Genomic DNA, 18,473 nt, shown 5'->3' on the forward strand with positions numbered 1-18,473 from the left:
ATATGCCCATCTGTCCAAACACATCAAGTCTGCGGAGGCCACTGCATGTTTTAGCTGTCATGCTTGTGCTTTGAGAGAGTTATTTAGTTTCTCTGCACCTCTTAGAGCCTTTGTGTGTGGTGGCAATAATGACTCTTAGGAGCACAGTCGGAAGGATTCGAGATTTCATGCTGCGGAATGCCTCGGGCAGGGTTTGCACAAGCCATTTCATGGGGGGTAGCTAGTGGTACAATCCTGATGATTTGTCAGGTTGGATTGCAAGTCTGGGACGCATTCATAAAATAGTTAATATCTGTCACCAGAGAATGAAGACAGAAAACATCACCCGACCACCACAGTTTTGAACTCCCACACTCCAGAAGCCAGATTTTCTTCACAACTGCGTGAATGGGAAATGAAGCCATGAAGGGGTGACTGAAATTATTATCAGTTGCTATGTGTTATCTTAGTGATTAGGTCATAGTCTAAAAGTAATTACACTCCAGAAATAAGATCATTTCCAAAAAGAGCTTGGAGCTTCTACTCATGACTAGTAATTCTAGGGAACAAACATTATTAAGGATTTACTGTGAGGTCTGTGTATTTTTTACTGTTTTATGAATGGGATTTAACTTATTTAATCCTCACAGCCACCCAAATGAGGAAGATTACTGTTGTTCTTGCTAGTTAACATGAGAAATGATCGCCTCCCATTTTTCTCAGGGCATTTGGAGGCTTTCTTTGCCCCATTGGTTCAGAGCTTCGGAAAGGCATTTCTTGTATTAGATGAGAAGAAAAAGAAAAGAGACAAGAAGGAGATGGATTGGGCCAAGATCTCTGGGAGAGAGGGATTGATTACCCCTTCCCCTTTTCCCTTTCCCTCCTTCTGTTTTTTCGTTGTTTATGAGACAGGTTCTCACTCTAACTCAGATGAAACTTGAGGTTGTGGCCTTTTTGTCTTCTGCAGGCCGGATTCCAGGAAATTTTTACATCTTATGGGTCTAGTGTTCTTCATAATCACTTTAGGGATGATGAAAACAATGGTGACAACATTACCACGATTATGAATAAGATTGGTTTGGCCCTGTTTTGGGGAGTTTTACCTCCCAGTTCTCTTGCAGATGTTAGTAGAAAAGAATTTCACATTAGTGTACATCTTTAAACCAATTTAGTATCTTAGTCACTTTTCTGTTGCTGTGCTCAGACACCATGGAAAAGGCAACTTACAAAAGAAAACCTTTATTAGGCTCATAGTTTTACAGGGGTGAAGTCCATGATCACCAGGGTGGGGAGCACGGTGGCAGCCAGGCAGGCAGACATGGTACTGGGCCAGTAGTTGAGAGTCAACATCTGACCCACCAGCACTGGGCAAGGAGAGATACCTGGGAATTCCTCAAAGCCCACCCCTGGAGACATATCTGCTCCAATAAGGCCATCCCTCCTCATTCTTCTCCAGCAATTCCACCGACTGAGGACCAAGTGCTCAAATATTGGGGCTCATGGGGGCCATGCTCATTCAAACCTCCACACACAGGTTTGATCGCATGCTGAAGTATTCAGGGGAGGAGGCACTTACACATTCATTCATAAACAATTTAGTTTAGCCTGTTTCATGGTGTCTATTAAGTTATAACAAATGTGCACATTTGTGAGAGGGAGAAGACAAAAAATAATGGGAAATCATTTTTTTCAAAAACATTCTTATTCTTTTTAGCCTTTTTTACTTGGCATGTTTGTGTGTGAAGGGTGTGTTCTTGTGCCATGGCTGTGGAGGTAGAGGACAACAGTTTCTCTCTTCTCACCACTTGTGTCCTTAGAATTGAACTTGAGGTCAGACCAAGTATTCAAACATACGAGCCTACTGGGGCCCTTCTCACTCAACTCGTGACGTATGGTAGTGTGGGAGTCTATCGTCCTTCTGTCGCGTGGGTCCTACAGGTCAATCCCAAGTTACCAAGCAGGGCTACAAGCACCTGTATTGACTGAGCCACTTTCTGGAGCCATCCACCTCTTCTGGAACATTAACGTTCTCTTGTGTAAAGTGTTGTTTACTAACATCGATTTTGTGGATTTCTGTTTATTTTTTTTTTCAGTAAAGTAAATCAGCTGAATTGGGGCTAATAATGATGATGATGTTTCAACTTAATCTATAATCGTGTTTTGTTTTAATCAGCATTTTATATTAAAAATAAACACATGATACATTAGCCAACAATTCATAATAATTATACCTCATTGTATCTCATTGCAATATCTTTTATTAGGAAAATGAAAGTTGGCTTTATTTTGCTGTAACTGGGTTAAATATTTAAACCATAAATCATGGGCATTCACTTTGCCAAAGAGATTCTTCACCTACAGAAAGATTTAGGATAGGCATCTTTGAGCAGAAGATCCCTTAGAATATTTGAACTATGTGTAAATGTAATATAATCTGATTTACGATGAAAGAATATATTTTATGCCGAGAGTTATACAAACACGCACCTAGGGTTTTCACCTGACTTCACCCGTGTGATTTGTGTGCTTAGCTGGATTTTTTCCTTAGTTTTGTTTTTGCTCAATGATTCTAGGATTCCAATAAATGTTTCTAAAAACCTCTTATCAGATGAGAGGCTTATAGTTCCATGAGTCCGCAGGTGTTCCTAAATCCGTTTCTTGTCCAGTAAGTCTTTATTCTCCTTGAGAGTCAGACTGTCAAGTATAATCAGGATGTGTGACCTTTATCTTTGAGTATGTAGGGATTGTGTGGCTTTGGGCCAGTCCCTAATCTCAGAGTTCCTCATCAGTGTGGTGGGTCTTGTGACTTTGCAGGGAAATTCATAAACATTTCTAAAAGAAGAGAAGGCTGGCAGACCAGCAACTGCTGTATGATTAACAGTGTTCATTGATCTGATTGTCTGCATAATTAGAGACTCTGAGGTCATCTTCCCCAGAGATGAAAATGCTTGGAATTTCTGCGATGAGAGAATCTTTAGCTGAAGAATTTAAGGGTTGATGAGGGAAAAGAAAAGGAGTGTGGAAGAAGTCTATAACATTTGATATGGAGATGTTGGCTGTGCAGTCTCTTGCCATTCTTCGTCTACCTGTTCAAGCCCAGTCACACCTACTCTTGCCCTTAGGCAGCGTTTATTTCTGTCCAAGAGTAGGACTCTTTCCTTCCTACCCCCACCATGATTCTCCTCAGGACAGTCACAGACCAGGAAGGAACCAGTGTCCCTGTCCCCACACTTGCAGGTAAACACAGAATATTTGTTTGAGTTGTGATATAGGTGGATCTTCTGTATTTCTGTTGCTTTCATTGGTTAATTAATAAAGAAACTGCTTGGCCTGATAGGTCAGAACATAGGTGGGTGGAGTAGACAGAACAGAATGCTGGGAAGAAGGCAATGAGTCAGATGCCATGGCTCTCCTCTCCGAGATGGAGATGGGTTAGAATCTTTCCAGTAAGCCACGACCTCATGGTGATATACAGATTATTAGAAATCGGTTAATTAATATGTGAGAGTTAACTAATAAGAGGCTGAAGACAATGGGCCAGGCAGTGTTTAAATGAATACAGTTTCCATGTAATTATTTTGGGTGAAGCTAGCTGGGAGCCGGGCTGCAGCCCGCCACTTCTATCCCTACGGAGTTGGAGTGGACAGAGCTGTCTTTTTTGTTTTTTCCACACGAAGCACCCAAAATCATGTAAATATTTCAAGATCATCAAGTCAGAAAACAGAAAATACAGAGTTTTCATCCTTACAGGCTGCAGCCAAGACCCGTGTTTCTTTTACACAAAGAAGAAATTACCAGGGCCTCTGCAATCCGAGAATCTGAGTTGTAAGGGAATAAGGAGCTTTTAGTGTGTGCTCCACACCAGGGACTGTTTAGAAATTCAAGTAACATCACTCTGTTTGTAGGAATAGTATGTGGCAGTGACTTTGGTTTTCATGTGTGTGAGTTTGTGGATGAGAATCCAAGCTTCATCCATGCTAGGCAAGGACTCCCTGAGCCACAGTCTCATTCCCCAAATTGCTATTTTAAGAGTTTGGAAAATACCAATGTTTAAGGGACAAGAATACAGGGCAGCAATGTGCAGACTAGAGGTGACCATAGTTGACATGTGGGTGTCTTTTTCCCTCCCCTTTTTATTATTGACAGATGGGTATCAGAGTGATTGTGGAGGGCTCAGACCAGGCACACTCTCGGGAATTCTGCTTTCACCATTTGACATCGCCGCCCTGGATTGTTTCGATTAGAATTTAAATAGATACTGAAATTTTAGAAAATAAGATTTGACTTTTTTTTTAATTCACTGGGAAATGAGAGTTAGCTAAAGGTGCATGGACAAATGAGGGGATAGGTTTTTATTAAGGAAAATGAAAATGGAGCAGCAGGATTGGGGAACCAAAGCAAAAAACAAAATAGTTCTCAGAGGTACAAGTCCATGTGTAGTAGCTCTCCACCTTCTCTCTCTCTTTCTCACATGAATGTTGTTTACTCGCTTTTGAGGCTGTCTTAATTAGAACACTTTCCACTTCTTGTTCCGCCCTCCAAACCCTGCCATACACCCCTCCCTGCTCGCCTTCGAATTCGTGACCTCTTTTTAAATCAGTTGTTAGTGCATACATATATGTAATCACAAATATAATCTATTGAGCACATATAATGTTACTTGTGATTGTGTTTTAGTAACATCAGAAGCTATACCCAGAAAGCCTCCCAACATGACTGCCCAAACCTGAGCTGAAGAAGGAAGTGGTTCTCTTGCTGGAGACTTCCTAAAGACACCAGGGATCTCACGTGGAAGAAAGATTCTCTTACTTCATACTGTTTTGACCTCTTTTCTGGAGAGAATCTCCCCGGACCCTGGAAGACTAGAAAGCGGAGGTTCATCTTGAGTTTGGATTTGGTCTACAATGCTTTGTCCTTGTCCTCAATTGTCATTTGGTCAACAGTGTTTACCCAGATGTCTGTACCAGGCCCTTTGCTAGGCATGGTGGGTGACACTTTGGTAACCATTGCTTCCTTCGTTTATAATGCCACAGGGGAGGACTGGGGAGCCACTCTGCCTGCCTAGCTGGACACGGGCGATAGCTGGACACACTGTGGAAGATGAACAGAGGCTGCTGTGCCAGTCTTGGGACAGGGGATGGTGGGAAACTGGTCGCTAAAAAAGCTTTCCCAAGTTTTTACCTGTGGTCCGAGGCATAGACGCCTGAGGTCTGTCTAGGAGAGGTTCAAGTGAAGAAAAATCGAGGTGTAAGGAAGAAAATGTGTTGCTAGCTTAAGGTTGAGGGGAAACTGGGGTGGTTGGAGCCTAATGGTCAAGTGACTTAGTGACTTGAGGTGAACCTTCCAAGTGCTCTTTTCCCTCTGCTGGGGGATTTTTTTTCAAGACAGAGTCTGTCTGTCGCTTTGGAGTTTTGGAGTCTGTCTGGAACTAGCTCTTGTAGAACAGGCTGGCCTTGAACTCACAGAGATCCACCTACCTCTACCACCCACGTGTTTGGATTAAAGGCATGGGCCACCACTGCCTGGCCTTTGCTTTGTTTTTAAAGTATCACAACAGAATCTGAAAATTGCTGCTAAGGGTTGAAACATCCAAGTACTGTTGGCAATTGAAGTCTAAATGGGCCTAGAAGAGGAAAAATGTTAGTGAGGTAAATACAAGTAAGTGAAAAGTCTGTGAAGACAAATGTAACAGGGAGATGGAAATAGAAGTGACTGGATTTAAGGCCAACCCAAGGGGCAGCTTCTTTTTATTTTAATTTCCAGCATTTATTTGAAGGATAATACGAGCATACTCATGAGTTTAGTGCTGCCTCCTTGAAAAGACCATTTTTCCATATGATTGTTTTTATCCCGTGAACGGAAGCAGCTAATGCTTCTGATTTCCCTCGGAATGAATTGCCAGCATTTCATTCACCAGTGGCACAAAAGAGCTGAAACTTCACGGAGGCTTCTGAATCAAATTAGCTTTCAGAACCATTTAAAGTTCTTCCGTTCTATTAATTCAGCAGACAATCAAGTTGTTCACTTGCTGACTTTTGTCCACACACACTCCATCAAGTCAACTCTCAAAGAGAGATCCCTATTAGTTGTTAATTTCATATGTTAGATAGGAATCCCGGAACTCCTGTTTATATCTGCGCGATAACCTTCTAATCTTTGCCACAGTCTCACTAACAGCAGCGTTAACGGCTGTGCCATCTATCTTGATTAACAACACTGAGACTCAGAGCGATGCGCTATGGCTGATAAGCCGTGCAGCTCAAACTTCTAAGGATGCCTGTAGCACGGCAGAAAATGCACCTCGGCCACCGTTCTCACAAGCACTTGAGGTTCCTTCAAATCAGGCTTAAGAAAACCAATGTTTAAAACACACAAGATGAACATGCTTTACCGAGGAGTTTTCAATTAATAAATGGTGACATAATTCTGTACAATGTTTTTTATCTTGTTTTTTTTTTTATTTTAGACACAGAAGTTCTTTTGCTTTATACTGAATTGCAAGGATAGTCTGGCTCATAGTCACTCAGTAAATGTATACTAACTTCTAAACGTGTGACTAGTACCTCGTAAAAACAATACAGAAGACTGTTTTAAATGCCACAACATCTCATGTGTTTGAAATCATGGTGGCTTCCTCTTATATTGCTTTAGAAGACTCTCTCTCTCTCTCTCTCTCTCTCTCTCTCTCTCTCTCTCTGTGTGTGTGTGTGTGTGTCTGTCTGTCTGTCTGTCTGTCTGTTTGCAGAGACAGACATACAGAATTAGGAAAGGAAAAACAAAAACCCAAATTGTCCCATCTGGTAACTTTCAGGCTGCTTTACAGGCACTCTCTTAGTATCCATTTATATCAGTCTTTAAAAAATGTTCATGTTTGAGTGTTTTACCTGCATTTATGTATGTACCATGTATGTACAGTGCACAGGGAGGCCATGATTCTTAGGGATTGGAGTTACAGATGGTTGTGAGCATCCACACAGGATAAAGAACAAACCCGGATTCGCTGAAAGAGGAGCAGCTGCTCTTAGCTCCTAGGCCATATCTCCAGCCCCATCTATATATACCATTTATAATTCAGCTTCTTCTGGGTAATGTGGAGACAAATACTGTGGGCCATTTGCTAAAAATCTATACAGGTATTGTATTAAAAACCTTGCGGATATCAGCAATGACGTCCCCATAGTGGTACACATAGGCAAGTCTAGCTGTGTGATCTCCAATGTGACACATCTCTAGACACATGATAAAGAACATGAAAGTCAACGAGGATGACTAGGTCCATATGTTAACTTATTGAGTTCTCTGTGCCAGCACGTTTTAGATACTGTGAGAAAATACAGTGCAGGATAAGATATGAACTCAGTGTTTCTTCATACAGATATCCACATTTGTTTCTCAGTTCCCTTGGCTATGCAAATGAGCCCTATTCTATTTCTGAGGTCAGAGTCACTCTCCTGAGTTACAGCTCTTCAAAGACATCTGTTGATGAACCTTCGAGCTGAACATGCCTCAACTTACCTTCATCCCCAATGTTCTGTCTGCGCCATCTGAGAACTTCACTACCCATCAGTGCAGCCACCACCTGTAAGTCATTCAGGATTTCCATTCCTAACTCATTATTGATCCCCGGCAATTCTTTCTCAGGAAACCTTTCCTAGGGCTGTTTCTACATTGCCAAATCAATTTTCCTTCCCAATTCATTTCCTCATTGTGTCTTATACTACAGCATGTACGTCATGTCTATCTGCTTTCTATAGACTTTTCTCTAGCCTGATATATCTTATCCAGAGATGAAGCTCTTCTTCTTCTTCTTCTTCTTCTTCTTCTTCTTCTTCTTCTTCTTCTTCTTCTTCTTCTTCTTCTTCTTTCTTCTTCTTCTTCTTCTTCTTCTTCTTCTTCTTCTTCTTCTTCTTCTTCTTCTTCTTCTTCTTCTTCTTCTTTCTTCTTTCTTCTTTCTTCTTCTTCTTCTTCTTCTTCTTCTTCTTCTTCTTCTTCTTCTTCTTCTTCTTCTTCTTCTCCTTCTCCTTCTCCTTCTCCTTCTTCTTTTTCTTCTTCTTCTTTTTTTTTGGTTTTTTGAGACAGTTTCTCTGTGGCTTTGGAGCCTGTCTTGGAACTAGCTCTTGTAGACCAGGCTGGCCTTGAACTCACAAAGATCTGCCTGCCTCTGCCTCCCATGTGTTGGGATTAAAAGCGTGCGCCACCACCGCCCGGCTGATGTAGCTATGTTTTTTTTCTTTTTTAGAGATGTTGTTGCCTAGATATTGTTGCCCAGATCGCCTTTGAATTCCTGCACTCAGAAGATCTTCAGCCTTTAGAGTAGCTAGGACTGCAGGTGCATGCCATGGCACCAAGCTTGGCAGATTGTTGTCATAGCACTGCTTTATAACGGTCATACAATCACCAGCCCTCAACATTATTTATAATTAATTATATGAGTGACTTTAAGGCCCTGTTAGTTTGGTATTCTGGTCCTTGACAACCTGACCAATTTCTCCAATTCGTTCTGATTCTTTCTCATCTGTTTTCATCCTTTTACTTTTCTCTGTTCATTTCTGTGAGTTCTGCATTTCATAGTTTTGTTCATGAATGTTCCTTTTCCTTAATTCCATTTTTTATAATCTATGGGTTAAAAAAACAATATCCTAAATTCTACTTAAATCCTCCTTCCTTCCTTCCTTCCTTCCTTCCTTCCTTCCTTCCTTCCTTCCTTCCTTCCTTCCTTCCTTCTTCCCTCCTCTTCTCTTTCTCTTTGCCTCTTCTTCCCCTTCTTCCCCTTCTTCCCTCCTTCCCTCCCTCCCTCCCTCCATCTCTTCTTCCCTTCCTTCCTTCCTCCCTCTTTCTCTTCCTGAAACAAAAGTGTTCATAGACACATAGTATCACATGGCCTAGGTGAAACTGTCAATAAAATAATAGGACCAAACAAATATCAGAACAGAGTCAGGGGATCTATAATTCAGCATTGTGTGAGAACTGAGCGTGGACCATATGGAGGATACTGCTCCTATGTTAAATCTTCAAGAATGAAGAAGAACAGTTAGATCATAGCTTCTGGAACTTTTTCGGTTCACAACCCATTTCCACCAAAGACTTTCTTTTACATGACCCAAGGTATATTTGTATATAAAATAGGTATAGAAATCAAATTTTTACTGATAATATATTATAAATGAATTTACACTAAAATTATTTGGTATGCATGTAATTCCACTATTTATTAAAGAAGAAGCAAATTTGCATATTAATTGAATGGAAAAATTTGCTTATTTTTACATAAAGTTAATCTTGGCTAAATATTTTATATCTCAGTACATGGAGCATTATCAGTGTTTTTCAAGGTTTATCAATATTTTGATTTATAAATTATCAATAATGGGAAGAATACTTTGCATAAATACATAGTACAAAATGGTCAATTCAGAAATCTTTGAAAATTCTGAAGTAAGATAAAAATTCACATTAAGACAAAGAAACAATAAACTCACATCAACAATTTATAAAATCAAACATCAAGTATTTATTAATCTTTCACCTACACATTGAAGAATTATGGTACAAAACTGTTTTGTTGTAATGAAAGAAGCCTTTATGTTTGCATAGAGCCCGGAGCTCCACTTACTACAGCCTGGGATCTGAGGCAAGGCAGTTTAGGCCATGTGTTCTACGTTTTGTGGTGTGATGGGATGCAGTAGAAAATGCACGTACCATGTGTCCAGGACCAGGGCTGCAGTGAAGCTGCTCAGTGCCCACATGTGCCAGTGCTGGCAGAAGCATCTCAGACTAATTATTTGTTTGAGTTTTGAATTAATTTTTAGTTGTTGATCATTCAGAAAGATCTTATTGTTGACAAAATTTTTATGTGCCCCACATCCCACTTTGCAGCTCCCTTTGCGGGTTATTGTTGTGTGATGCTCGTTTGTGTTCTGACAAATAAAGCTTGCTTGGAGATTAAAGGGCAGAAAAAGTTACTGCAGGTGTTTTGTATAGCAATTTAGCATGTGTGTTAATCATTTAATAGCTAATTCACACCTAAATCAAGCTTCCATGGTGCAAGAGGAACCGCATTGGTAGGAAGTAAGGAGAGGAAAGGATTAAATGTGAACTTTAATCGTGGTATCAATGCCCTGATGATGAATGAAGCTAGACAAGGCAGAAGAATGAAGAATGACATCAGACCTGATGCTCAGGGGCTTGCTGGGTAGCTCAGTTAGACACCTTATGGACTAGGTTGTGAAAGAGGAACCATAGGTGCAAAGGAAGAGGAGAAAAACATAAGAAGCATGCTTTCTTTTTATTTTAACATTCTTCTTGAGGTCCTCCAACATCCTGGACTTTTTTTAAGTAAGTGAGAAGGATCAATGTTTCTTATACCTTACTTACTCTTCCCAACTCATCAGATGAGTAGAACCTCACCCACCTCGGGCACTAGCTGATGCGTTCACTCTTGTGAACTGACGGGCTATTGGGCCAAGTTCTCTTCTTCTTTGATTTTGCACAAACTCCAAAAGCTCTCATCACTTCTGGCAATTATTGGAGAGTTGACATTGGAACAGTGTGGGGTTTGAGTGTCACATTTGTAAAGCCATCTTCCTGGGTGAGCATAGCACTGGATTATCTATTGGACCCCAGCCTAGCTAACGCTAAATTGGCTGTAGCCATACGGTCTTGTCTCTTGTATGCATTGGCCCTCAATCCTTAACATGAAGGAATTAGTGGATTAGAGTAGGAATTGGGTGTCTATACCTTGCCCTGTTTATCATAACACTACTTCACAGAAATATTACTTCACATCTTATTTTTATGTAAGTGTATCATGTTTTAGCTGTCTCTGCCTGTCTACCATCACTTCCACTGCACACCATGGACTTTGCTATTTTTCAATAGACTAAAGGTATTTTTACTTTTAGTGATGCACTGGATCCTTGGATGGCTGGATAGATTAGGACAATCTGTAGTATTCTAACTAACAAGTGACAGAAATGAGGCATTGGAAAGAGAATGGACAGAATTTTGTGTCACGACTGTAATTTTATTTGAAGATAAAACTAAGTGTTGCCATAGTATGATATCCATTCTCCCAACCCAGGCTCTCTTTCCATGCTTTGAGGTATTTCCTTCCCTAGCGATGTAGTAGGGTAGTTCTATAGTCTTTCACTAGCTACCATGGATATCATTGTATTTCAACCATGGGTATTATTGTATTTGGGATCTATGTTTCGATATACACAGATAAAATGCCATGTTTTTCATATTAGTTTGGTGGGTAATGGAGAGAAAGTTCAAAAACCCATGGAGAAGATGCAATGCGTTTCTTACTTCTGAGACACACCTTGAGACTCTGCCTTGAGGGAACGCCTGTAGTCCCTCCAGATGTCATGTATTTATGCCTAGGTTTACTTTGAGAGTTTGAATTATGTTGGTTTATTGGTACATAAATCATTTCATAGTACCTTTATTAGTCAAATGACCTCCCAGCCTGAGTCATTTAGATGTATCCTCTCTCTCCCTCTCTCTCTCTCTCTCTCTCTCTGTATGTTTCTGAAGTGACCTTTAATTTTGAATATGTACTTTAAGCAAAATACAAATGATTTGCACATAGAATGAATTCAAGTCAGCACTATGAGGCTAAAACTGAGTGTAAGCCTTTAACCTGTGGGCACAGCTGGCAGCCAATATTCTGAGATCAAACCAACCAGACTGCTTCATTTTTTATGCATAGGAACTCTGTTAACAACCAAATAATTTACCTATATTTTCTAGTTGTAATTTGATCTTTTTCACAGGAGAAATAATGTAATATTGTGGTATTAACCTTTCCGAGATTCTCCAGGATAACATGTCACCTAGCAGCTTGTTAGTAGCCCATTACTTTAAAATAAAAGACAGGATTATGATCCTCAAGTTTACAGTCCAATTGAAGATAATGTGAAAGTTGAAGAGCTGAGATTAAAAATATTAAAAGTATACACGAGATGTCAAAAGTCAGTTCCCAAAGTTTAGAGTGAAGTTTAAATTTATCTTAATAAAATATTAGCTTAACTTCTTACGATTCAGTAAATGTCCCTGATTCCCTGTTAAATGACAGGGAAATGGAGCCATTGTGAGTTCTTGGTCCATTCTGTAAAGAGTGGATGATAACTTTTGAAAATGTGAAAGAGAAGGGGAGCGTTATCAACAGAGCTGGGTGAAATGCATTATATCATATCGTAGCCATCAGAGCCCTATTTTCCTGGAGTCGCTGGAGTGTGGCCACAGAGCCAAGGCCTGAGGATTGCTGGTTTGTTTTCTCCTCAAATGCTGACAATTACAGAAGCCAAAAATATTATTATTCTATGTTGTATTTTTTGATGCTTCTGATTGTAGGTGGGGTCTCCAACTGAAAACTGAATCTGAAGTTTCTACCCTTTGATGACAACCTTTTAATAAATCCTAAAATAGCCAGATTTTTTTTTGATAAAGACATTTTTTAAGTTGAACCCCAGTGTGCTCATCTCTCCATGCCCGCTGCTATGGACGGTGGTTTATTCTCCCCATTGTGCTCGGCACAAATGCTAATAACGTCAGCCTTTGGCTCTGGGGAGGGCAGCGAGGTTACTTTGCTAACATTTCCTTCCTGGAAAATAGCATCGAGTAGGTTTTTTCCTTCAGCTTCAGTTATTTAATTTGGCAAGTACATTGTTTAAATTTGTTCTCTTCTGTTGAGAAGACAGGAAAACTGTGTGCAGTTACGAAAATCTGTTTCACGCCTTTAATAATTTCCCCTTGTGTTTGTGTGTGTCTGCCGATCATGGATATTCGATTTGATCTTGTTAGCATGAATATTTGATTTTCATTGGGAAAAGGTAACTTATAAGATATTTACCTATAAATATGTCAATATTGTCCATAATGTATTATCCCTTCTAGGAAATGTGCCCTAAAGAGCAGTTTTGTGCTTCTCTTTCTGGTTCAGATTTATTTGCTTTGCTACCAATGTTGTTGTATTTTGTGGTATTCAAAAATACTGAAAGAAACTCACTTTCCCTCCTTCTGGGTATGTCGCATGATATATTAAAGTCATGGCACCCTTACTATGAAAAGTTTCATTTAAAAAAGAACCATCCAATCCAGCAATAATGAGCACATCTCAATTGCAATAGTTGTATTAAATGTGCAACATCCTGGATCACTGAAGTTGCCGTTCTTGATTTGACGGTCACAGAGGGATCCTCTTGAGAATGACTGTTTCTAAGAAGGGAAAACTTTTATTTGCTTTGAGGAGTAATAAAAAGAAGAAGGTGTGTAGCAGGCTCTAAGGGAGGGATTTTTTAAGAAGTTCTGTTTGCAATAACTTTAAGGACAAATCTAGTAGAATAATAATGTTTAATTAGACATAAGTCAAAGGGGCACTGTCTAGGGCTCTAACCCAAGTCTTCTCGGTCTCTGTACTCTTTCTTTTCAGTGTCTTACACCACCAGCCAATACCGTGCTAACATTACATACATTACACCAGAAAGAAGAAACCTGAATCAGAACCAATTTTATAGCAGTAGATACATGGGTAACTCTAACTTCTGGGTCACAATGTGCAATTTTGTCACATAAGTATAAAATATTTTTCAAGAGGCCTGCTCTTTTCTGAAGGAAAATGAAGGGGTAATGGATCTTGGGGAGAGGGGATGTGGGAGGGGCTGGGAGATTGGAGGGAGGGGAAAACTGTAGTTATTGTTAGGAGGGATTTATGAGAGAAGAACCTATTTTCAATAAAAAGTAGGTAAAAGAAAAATGTAGTGAGATAAATATTTATGGAAACTTAAGAAAATCTTCCAAGCCAATATGTAAATTAAATAAAGTAGGATATATATATACATAATCTTATATACATGTAATATATATATATATATGTATGTATTTGTAGAAACAGCACAATTATCAGATATTTAATTGTGTGTTTAGGTATAATCACAGATACTTTTAGCGTTTACTGATTTCATGATCTTTTTGTCCCTAGTTTACATAAGGAATATAATATCATACAGGCTAAATATCTTGCCCAAGATGAAACTTTAGCTAAGCTGAGAAACAGACTCCGAGACATGCAATCACATTTCAGAACTCATGCTCCTGAAGACCAGTGCACACTGTGCTATAAAATATTGGCATTAACCAGGTTATTTCAGTGGGACTGCAGAGGTGGCTCAGTGACTTAGAGCATTTAGGCTCTTCCAGAGGACTCAGGTTTGATTCCCAGCACCACATGGCAGCTTGCAACCATCTATAGCTCCAGTCTCCGGGGATCTCACACCCTCTCTGAACCCAGGGGGCACTAGGAATGCAAGTGGTGCAATACATACATGCAGGCAAAACACTCATAAACATGAAATAAAAGTAAAATAAAATTAAAAATATGACAACTTAGAGTAAATGTCAAAATACTTGCCTTGGATGGTAATAAATATAAAATAATGCAATAAATTAGGTGACTATTGTCTCAGAGCTCCCGAGGTACGCAGCAGCCTGGTAGGCACAGTGTGCCATGGTGTCATGCCCACTGGCAAAGATCAGGATCCTGGCAGAAGAGAATTTGCTTAGAAATACAAACTTACAAGGCCTGTGGGAAGGGTCAGTGGGTAAAGGTGCTTGGCTCCAAAGATGACAACCAACCTGAGTTTGATCTCTAGCACACACATGGTGGAAAGAGAAAACAGCTCCCACAACTTGCCCTCTGACCTACACGCACGCACACACACACACACACACACACACACACACACACACACACACACACACAATAATATAACAGATCTGTAAACCTAAATTTTATATTCATACTACAAACAGAAAAGAAGGGGCTTTTGTGTTAATAAGACCCAGGTTTTTTTTTTTTTGTGTGTGTGTGTGTGTGTGTGCACGTGCGACTTGTATGCTTCCACTTGCAGCCCTGACCCCTGACCTCATAACTATGATGGCATAAGTATTATATATGCACTTTTTTCTTCTGGCCCGGATGTAGCCTTAGGGCATATCTCAACACTATTATGGGATAACACTACTACACTACTAATTTTTTCCTCTGGTATTTATGATATACTTATTTTTACTTGCTTTAAATCTAGTTTAGCAGAAAAAAGATCTCAGAGTGAAATGAAATGGTGCAAACAGCACAAAGGTGTAGTCTTCTCTCACAGAACAATTGGGGGAAATTAAGGGATCTTTTCTTATTAAATTCACCCAGAATCTAGATTAATAGACTACTTTGTTGGGGTCAACTTTTTCCTTCCAGGACTGCAGATAAATATAGTTTTGGTCATCCTGAGTTTGAACGACTGTATGTGGAAATGAAGATATCATTCCTTTTGCTTTGGAATACTCATTGGGTCCTAATCAAACTATCACATCTTGGCCTGAAAATTCTGTAAATTTCTGTCGCCAAAACATCCCACTCCCAGATACAACTCAATTATCAGAGAAAAAGGGAGAATTTTGTACACAGTTGACAGTTTCTTAATAAAGATTTACATTTGATCCAAATGGCAAAGAGAAACTATTGTAGGAATTGAAGCACAATGATGTTGACAGGGCTAGGGAGATTGTTCAGAGGGAAAGAGTACCTGCTGCTCAAGTATGAGGGCCCAAGTTCAAATTCCAGGACCCACATGAAAAGAGAAAGACAAAACCAAATCAAAACAACAAAAATACACATGGTAATGTGAGCCTCTTAGCCCAGCACTGAAAAGGTGTGATAAGGAGATCACTAGGCTTTTGGGTAGCCAGTTTAGTTCCAGGTATTATGGACACACCCTGTCTCACAGGATCAAGGCAGAGTGACAGAGCCGAAAACTCAACATCTTCCTTTGGCTTCCTCATACATATAGAGGTGCACAGCCACCTTGACACATGTATACACACACACACCAACATATTCACACACACACACACACACACACAAAGATGATTGGATTAAGATTCTAAAATGGCTTCTATGAAAATATTGGTGATAGTGACTTAAGAATGGAGGTAGACTACATGATACCATACTTTCTTGCCAGGGAAGCTGTGCCCACTGGTACGGCAGTGGCAAGACTGCTATAGGAGTAGCCAGCTTATCTCTGATGGCAGTCAAGGTCCTCTCGGCAGGAGGGAATTCATGCGTGATACATTAAACATAGTCAAATACCCATGGCTGGGAAGGTCATGGGATACAGGGGAGAACTCCTCATTCATGTTTGGTTGGTGTACATACTGTCAAATTACTTTCTAAATATTTATGTTAAGCAAAATAAAGAATGATGATAGAGACTTTGAACAAAACTGTTGCTGCAGCTCAGACCTGGCGCAGCATAGTTTGAACTATTGGTAGAAATGGAGGAAAGCAGATATTGAGGTGTAGCTTGGAAGCATAGTTGCCTGTATTTGGGACTGTGTTGGAAGCACAGATAGTAGTTTTAGAGAAGGACAGGAGGACAAAGATTTGTACTACGATTCTGATGGAAATGACTGAGTAGACAGTAGTGTCATGGACTAAAATAAAAAGACTCGGAGAGAGGAGATTCTTATGAAAGAAAATCAGCAACTCCATTGTGTCTGTCTCTTTGTTTGAGATGTTTGTCTCCCTGTGACCACTGTAGGTGAGGAGCTGTGATGGAGAGTTTTAAGATGGGTTTGTCGGCAGGCCGGTCAGGTATTTTCTTTCTTTTTTTCTTTTTTTTTAATTTATTTTTACTGAGCTCTAAATTTTTCTCTGCTCCCTTTTCTGCCTCTTCCCTCCCCTTCTACCCTCTCCCAAGGTCCCCATGTTCCCAATTTACTCAGGAGATCTTGTGTTTTTCTACTTCCCATATAGATTACATCCATGTATGCCTCTCTTAGGGTCCTCTTTGTTGTCTAGGTTCTCTGGGATTGTGATTTGTGGGCTGGTTTTCTTTGCTTTATGTTTAAAAACCACCTATGAGTGAGTACATGTGATAATTGTCTTTCTGTATGTGGGTTACCTCACTCAAAATGATGTTTCTAGCTCCATCCATTTGCCTGCAAAATTCAAGATGTCGTGTTTTTTTTCTGCTGTGTAGTACTCCATTATGCAAATGTACCACATTTTCCTTATCCATTCTTCGGTTGAGGGGTATTTAGGTTGGCTATGACAAACAACTTTTCTTAATTAGCAACTGATAGGGAAGGGTCCAGCCTGTTGTGGATGACGCTGTCCTTGGACTGTAGTTCTGGGTGCTACAAGAAAGCAGACTGAGCAAGTCATAAGGAGCAAGCCAGTAAGCAGTACCCCTCCATGTCCTCTGCATCAGCTCCTGCCTCCAGGTTCCCACCCCATTTGAGTTCCTGTCCTGACTTCCTTTGATGGTGAACTGTGATGTGGAATTTAAGCAGAATAAACGCTTTCCTCCCCAAGTTGTTTTTGGTCATGTGCTTCATCACAGCAATAGTAGTCCTGACTAGGACAGGGCCATTCCCTCCTTAGTTACACCCAAGCTAGTTGGAACACTGACCATTATGCTGGACCTCTTTGTATCACTGTAATAAAGAAGCTTGGACTTGTGAAGAAGAAGAGAATCCATACGATGGAGCAAGAGCACCGAGCATGTAGGGCACCTGCGCTTGGGGAGTCACTAAGCAACACGATGCATTGACAATGGGAATGTTTGCTACTTCCTTAGGGCTCAAGAAAAGCACTCCTCTGTGTATTCTGAATAGTGTAAGGTTCTATTCACTGGTCAGTTTGTCATGTCTGTATGTTGAACATGTGTATATGTGTTCAAATGCATGTGGGCACATGTGTGTAGAATATGTGCGCGCATCTATACAGGACTGTGAATGATTGCTACCACTTGAGGTTTTAATTACGACAAAGAATCATGTGTTAAAGGGATGGTCCTCAGCTTGGAGCAATTGGGAGGTAGTGGAAACTTCAAAGATGAAGCTAGTGGAAAGCATTAGGATGCTGGGGGTCTCTGGTCTTTTCTCTTTGTCTCTTTAGCCTCTTGGGAATGAGGTCAGCGGAACTGCTCCACCATGTTCTCCCCCACAAAGCACTGCCTAGGACCAGTGCAAGAGGGATAAAGGATCCAGGACTGGAATCTCTGAAGTTTTTTACCTCTCTAAGAAGATAGAACTTCCCAATTATATAGTTGATTTTTGGAAGAATAAAGTTCTGGTTTGCAAATTTTACCATATAACAAGGAGTGTAGGGTTGCTCATGCCCCCAGCCCCAGCCCCACTCCCCAAGATGCCTTTTCTGTGTGCAGATGCTGACAAGTATGATGAATGCAGATGCTCTTTTTTGAATAGAATCAGCAGCCACTCTCACCTGAATGTTTTTAATGCAAATATAAGCCTTCATGAAATTGTGCATGGAGACTGTAGACAGCTGAACACAGAATGGACATGTAGAAGATGTCATATGTAAACAGCACCCAAAATCTCTGCTGTGAGTTTCTCTCCTGGCTTTTGTTTCCATGTCACATTTATTATTTACCATTTCCTAAGCGCTGTAGCATCTCAAGTGCCTT

This window comes from Myodes glareolus, chromosome 19, assembly GCF_982192425.1.
Source record: "Myodes glareolus chromosome 19, mMyoGla1.1, whole genome shotgun sequence".
NCBI lineage: Eukaryota > Metazoa > Chordata > Mammalia > Rodentia > Cricetidae > Myodes > Myodes glareolus.